We start from the raw sequence: 5,101 nt of genomic DNA, 5'->3' as shown, positions 1-5,101 counted from the left end.
AAAATTTTTGTTATAAAACCCTTGCAAATAAATAAAAATACCACACACCAAGATTAACCCAAGTTTTAAACAGTTATTCCTAGGCTATTTCATTCTGGGCAGCACTACTCCATGGTGGAATACACTGTGAGACAATCTTGGTGTCACTGTGGAGTCCAAAAAGCAGTGTAGTTAGGGAGAATGGTGGATCCTTTGTGGGTACAGTGCAGTCTTTGACAACTGCAAGAACAGTTAGATGCTGTTGGGAGTCTGGGGACAGCTACACGAATACCTTTAATATCCATTCACTGTTTTCTTTTTTTACTTTATTAAAATAGTGAGTTTATGTCACATGTATATTTGTCTCCCTACCATTTCCACATCTGACCACCACTATTACTATGTCCTATCATAACATTCCATACATACTTAAAACCAAGTAAAGGGTGGAGTTCCATCCTTGAAAGCTAAACAGGCATTTTAGACAACACATTCTTGGCAATGGAACCTGGACAACATTTATCAAACACAGTAGGGAAAGTTCTCACTTTGCATTATCAAAAGGACAGCCAGATATATCAACTGTTACAGAAATTAAGTAAGATGGAATTATTTCAAACTGTTTACACCATTTTCTTAAAGAGACTTCCTCCACTGCCAGAGATCCTGAATAGCCTCCTGGTCAGTCATCCGGAAGCAATTCTTCACATAATTAATCAACTTGGCTTCCACTTTGGGAAGAGAACCACCTTTTTTCTATACTTGCTTGCATTTTTGCCTTAATGTCTTCTACAGAACTAGGTCCTTTTGGTGTTTTAGGAGTCTTTTCCTGTTTTTTGAGAGACTCTTGACCCTTTGATCTTGGTGTTGATGGTTTTAAGTCTTTTCCATTTTGGTTTGATTTTTGTGCATTTTTGGCTGGGGTATCTGGTACAGATTTCTTCACTGGAACTTTTTCTTCAGCTTCCTCATCATCAAAATCATCATCATCATCATCATCATCATCATCATCATCATCTTCATCATCATCCTTGTCAAGTTTTACTTTTTTCTGCGGAACCTTGTTACCACCTCCAGGAGCAGATCGTTTTCCAGGCATACTTAAGAGTTTTACATCCTCCTCATCTTCATCTTCTGACTCTGCATCTTCCTCTACAGCTACTAGGTGCTGTCCACTGATGTGCACAGGCCTGAACCACACTTCAACCTTAAGACCACAGGTGGTGAAATTTCAAAGCCCCCAATAGAAACTGTTGGTTGTACAGACATTTTCAAAGTTGCCAGTGTTACTTTAATTGGACCGCCTTCATAGTTCATTGCTTCTGCCTCTACGATGTGCAATTTGTCTTCTGCCCCTGCCCCTAAACTAACCGTTCTTAGTGATAACTGGTGCTCATTCTCATCATTATCCACCTTAAAGTGATAATCCTTGTCAGCTTTTAGTTCACAATGGAAAAGCTAGTTCTGAGGCCTGAGAGGGCTCATGTCCATCGAGTCTTCCATGAGGTGGAGGCACGCACTTCGGTGTGAGAGAAGTCGGACGGAGGGAACTGCCCACTGCTCTGCAGAACAGACACGCAGGACGGAATCACGCCAGGGAGCATACACTGTTTTCTTGAGCGTCAGGTACTGGTCAGGCATTGATGAAATGTCTATAGTTCCCAGTGCTCCGCCCCTTTCTCCCCCACCATTACCTCTGTTCTCCCCTTCTCCTTCTCTTCCCCTCCTTTCCCTTCCCTCTTGCTATCTTTTGAGACACCATCTTACTATGTAGTCCAGGCTGGTCTCAGACTCTTGGTCCTCCTGCCTTATCCTCCAGAGTGCACCCAGTTCTAGTTCTATTTTTACAAACTTTATCCTTGTCTCTAAATCTTGATAATGTTGCTGTCACTGGTGGTAAAATGTTCAGAGGATAATTAAAGAATGTCTAATGTGCTTACTCAATGTTACTCTTGAGAATTTGGCTTTGGATTGTGTTTTATGTACATGATATGCAGTAGAGGCTCTATATGTATACATACCAATATGGATATATTCATTCTGAACATTCACTTTCATTTAACTGTTCTGATGCAATTTAGGAAACAGCTTACTTTAAGCGTTTTTACCATGAAGAGACCTGATTCTCCAGTGTTTATTCACTAACTGGTTCCTCTTTCCTTATAGCTCAGGCCTGGGAATTTTATTTTGTAGACTCTCTCAGGGTTTAATGAGTTTCCTTTTGACACTTATCCATGGAACCAGCAGTGTTAGTTCACATTTTAAATATCTCCTTTTTTATTCATCTCTTTCTCATTTCATTCATCCATTGGAACCAAAACTGTCCTTTGACCTTTAATTTTTTTTATCTCATTGTGTGACCTCGTAGGGTGTTGTTTTGAGGTAACCAAAACATTTGATCCCAATCTCATGAGCTTAGCCTTGCTTGCTTCTTGCCATGGTCATAACCCATTGACTACATCAATTATTTGTATATTGCACCAAATCTGAAAGCTAGCCTTTAAAGTTTGGTCTTGTACCTGTGATCTCACTAAAATTACTTGGTATGCCCTTATAAATCTGAAACACAAAATTTTATGGTCTTGAAAAAAAAAACTACCAGTTAAATATTTCAGAAATGTAGTAGCTATAGAATAGCAAATACCTATTTCTATGGGAAAAGTGTGGTGTGCAGGGGAGCAACCTAGAGTTATTTAATTTTTTTTTTAAGTTGGGCTCTTTTGGATTCAAGATATTTTTGTAATGGATCTAAATTTGTATCAGTTGGCTACTATTTCCAGGACAGCCTTGTCACAGCCACACATCATCTCATCTCAGCAGCTCCAGTAAATAATTGGGCCCGTGAGACATAGTTTTCCTCCTCTGCAGCGCCGCCCTGCAACCTCTGGCTTCTCCCCTGGGTCTGCAGGGTGATAGGACTGTTGCCTCTGGCCTTTTCATTTATTATTTATTTCATTTATTGCAGGGCTCAGAACAAATTGGAATTGGCAAAAATGGAGAGTGAGACTGTGGAATGATGATAGCCAAGGTCCACATGATTACTCAAAACTGCAGGAGAGCAGAGAGGCAAGAAAGGATAGGTAAGTACAACAAAAGGGTTCAGAGCAGCCGGCGTGAGATGCTTTTAGAAAATTCTTGTGCCTCTGTGAAGTTTTCAGATCTTCATACAGTCAACTGGCTGAGTAAAGCTTTTTCTTCTTTTCTTTCCTTTTTCCCTCTTGTCTCTCAAAATACAGCCTCCATGACAGAAGAGTAGCCAGGAACTGACCAGGAAGCAGACACATCTGTGAAGCCTGCTTCCCACAGGCAGCACCACTCTCCAAGCTTCAGTTTCTCTACCAACCACCCATAGATTGCTTACTCATTCCAGTCCCTGAAATAAAAAAGGGTCAGCTTACTGCTTAGTTGTAGTACACTGTTTTCAGTGGTTTCCAATTTTATCATACAATAATAATCTTGGATCAATTCTTCTGAAGACAGGAAGATTTTATTGTTTTTTAAATTCTAGTTTTGTAATGCTTGGGATTGAATACAGGACCTCACATAGTATATGCTAAGCGAGTGCTCTACTACTGAACCATTTCCCCAGCCTCAGACAATCAGCTTTTAAATTGTGTGATCCCAACCGATATCAAGGAAGGCATTTGATTCATAAATGAGAACATGTAAAGTAACTGTCTCACCTAATAGCCAATTTAGTTGGTGCTTGATACAAGTGGCTTCTTTTTCTTCTGATATAGACATGAATTAAATAAGCATGCATTCGCATATACACCCCCACACTCACTGAGAAGCCGGTGAACATATATTATGTCTCTCAGGAATTTTTGATTTGCACATGGATCTCATGCTATGTATTCACATAATGTGTGATCCTGGGAAAAGTAACAGACAAGCATGTTTACCACTGGCATTCAGAGGAGGAGGAAACAGATTTAGAAAGAAACATAAATGGGGAAATAACTTACCTAGGATTCAAACCCAGATCTGCCTAACTGCTAATTCTACTCCTAACAACTATGTAAGACTGCCTCGTAGGCCATGCATATAACTCGTGCCATCCATTTGAATATATATTTATATGGTGCCATGTAACACAGCTCCACTAAACACAGTTAAACAAATAAAGAACAACCGTGGCTTACTCTTGCTCAGTTTCTATGGGCAGGAGAATTAGTCGAGTCCTTTTTAATATTGTGTGTGTGTGTGTGTGTGTGTGTGTGTGTGTGTGTGTGTGTGTGTATGTATATGTGTGGTGTGTATGTGTACGTGTGTGTGTATGTGTGTATGTATGTGTGTGTACGAGTGTGTGTGTGTGTGTGTGTGTGTGTGTGTGTGTGTGTGTGTGCAGGTGTCTGAAGAGCCGAGAGAGAGCATCAAATTCCCTGGAGCTTGTGCTCACTTCTGCAGCCCATATACTAAAATTGGAATAGTACAGAGAAGATTCCCCTGCACAAGAATGATACTCAAATTTGTGAAGTGTTCCATATTAAAATAAAGAAAGAAAAAGAAATTCCCTGGAGCTGGCATTATGTGCCATTGTGGGCGACCTGACACGAAGTCTGGGGACTGAATTTGAGTTCTCTAAAAGAGCAGCAAGTGCTTAACTACTGAGCTGTCTCTCTGGTTCCCAATTCAGACATGTCTTATCTAAGCAGCTCTGACTTCGGGTCTCCTATTCGGTTGCTGCAGGATGTTGACTATGACTGTGGTTTTCTGAAGGCACAATTTATGCGGGAAGATTAACTTAGAAGGTAGATCATTTACATGGTTAGTAATTTGGTACAAGTCCAAAATGCATGCTTCTGTGCTTTCTGTGTGGCTCATTCCAGGGCACTGTTGAGCGTCTCTTAACATGGTGGCTGATTTCCTCCATAGTGGGTGACACAAGGATCAAGGCTGAATTAGCAATACCTCTGACAAACCGGCCTCAGAAGTGACATGACCCAGCTTATCTCACTGTATTCAAACATCCAACTCTGATTTGATGGGTGAAGATCTATGTATGTCTGATAATACCAAGAGACACAAGTCATTAGGGGCCATTTGTAGATTGGAACCTGCCAATCTACAATGCTAACCTGCCTCTTTTCCCTTTCTATAAATTCTTGTAGCCAAATCT

At 40.5% G+C, this 5,101-nt stretch overlaps 2 pseudogenes; one reads left to right on the top strand and one right to left on the bottom strand.

Moving 5' to 3' along the window:
* Positions 1–290: 290 nt before the first annotated feature.
* LOC102910368 (nucleophosmin pseudogene) lies at positions 291–1,552 on the bottom strand (annotated as a pseudogene).
* Positions 1,553–4,373: 2,821 nt separating this feature from the next.
* LOC121827698 (U6 spliceosomal RNA) lies at positions 4,374–4,473 on the top strand (annotated as a pseudogene).
* Positions 4,474–5,101: the final 628 nt, after the last annotated feature.

The sequence above is a fragment of the Peromyscus maniculatus genome, chromosome 2, assembly GCF_049852395.1.
Source record: "Peromyscus maniculatus bairdii isolate BWxNUB_F1_BW_parent chromosome 2, HU_Pman_BW_mat_3.1, whole genome shotgun sequence".
Classification (NCBI taxonomy): domain Eukaryota; kingdom Metazoa; phylum Chordata; class Mammalia; order Rodentia; family Cricetidae; genus Peromyscus; species Peromyscus maniculatus.
The sequence above is the reverse complement of the archived record's forward strand: the minus strand, read 5'-3'. Positions and strand labels throughout refer to the sequence as shown.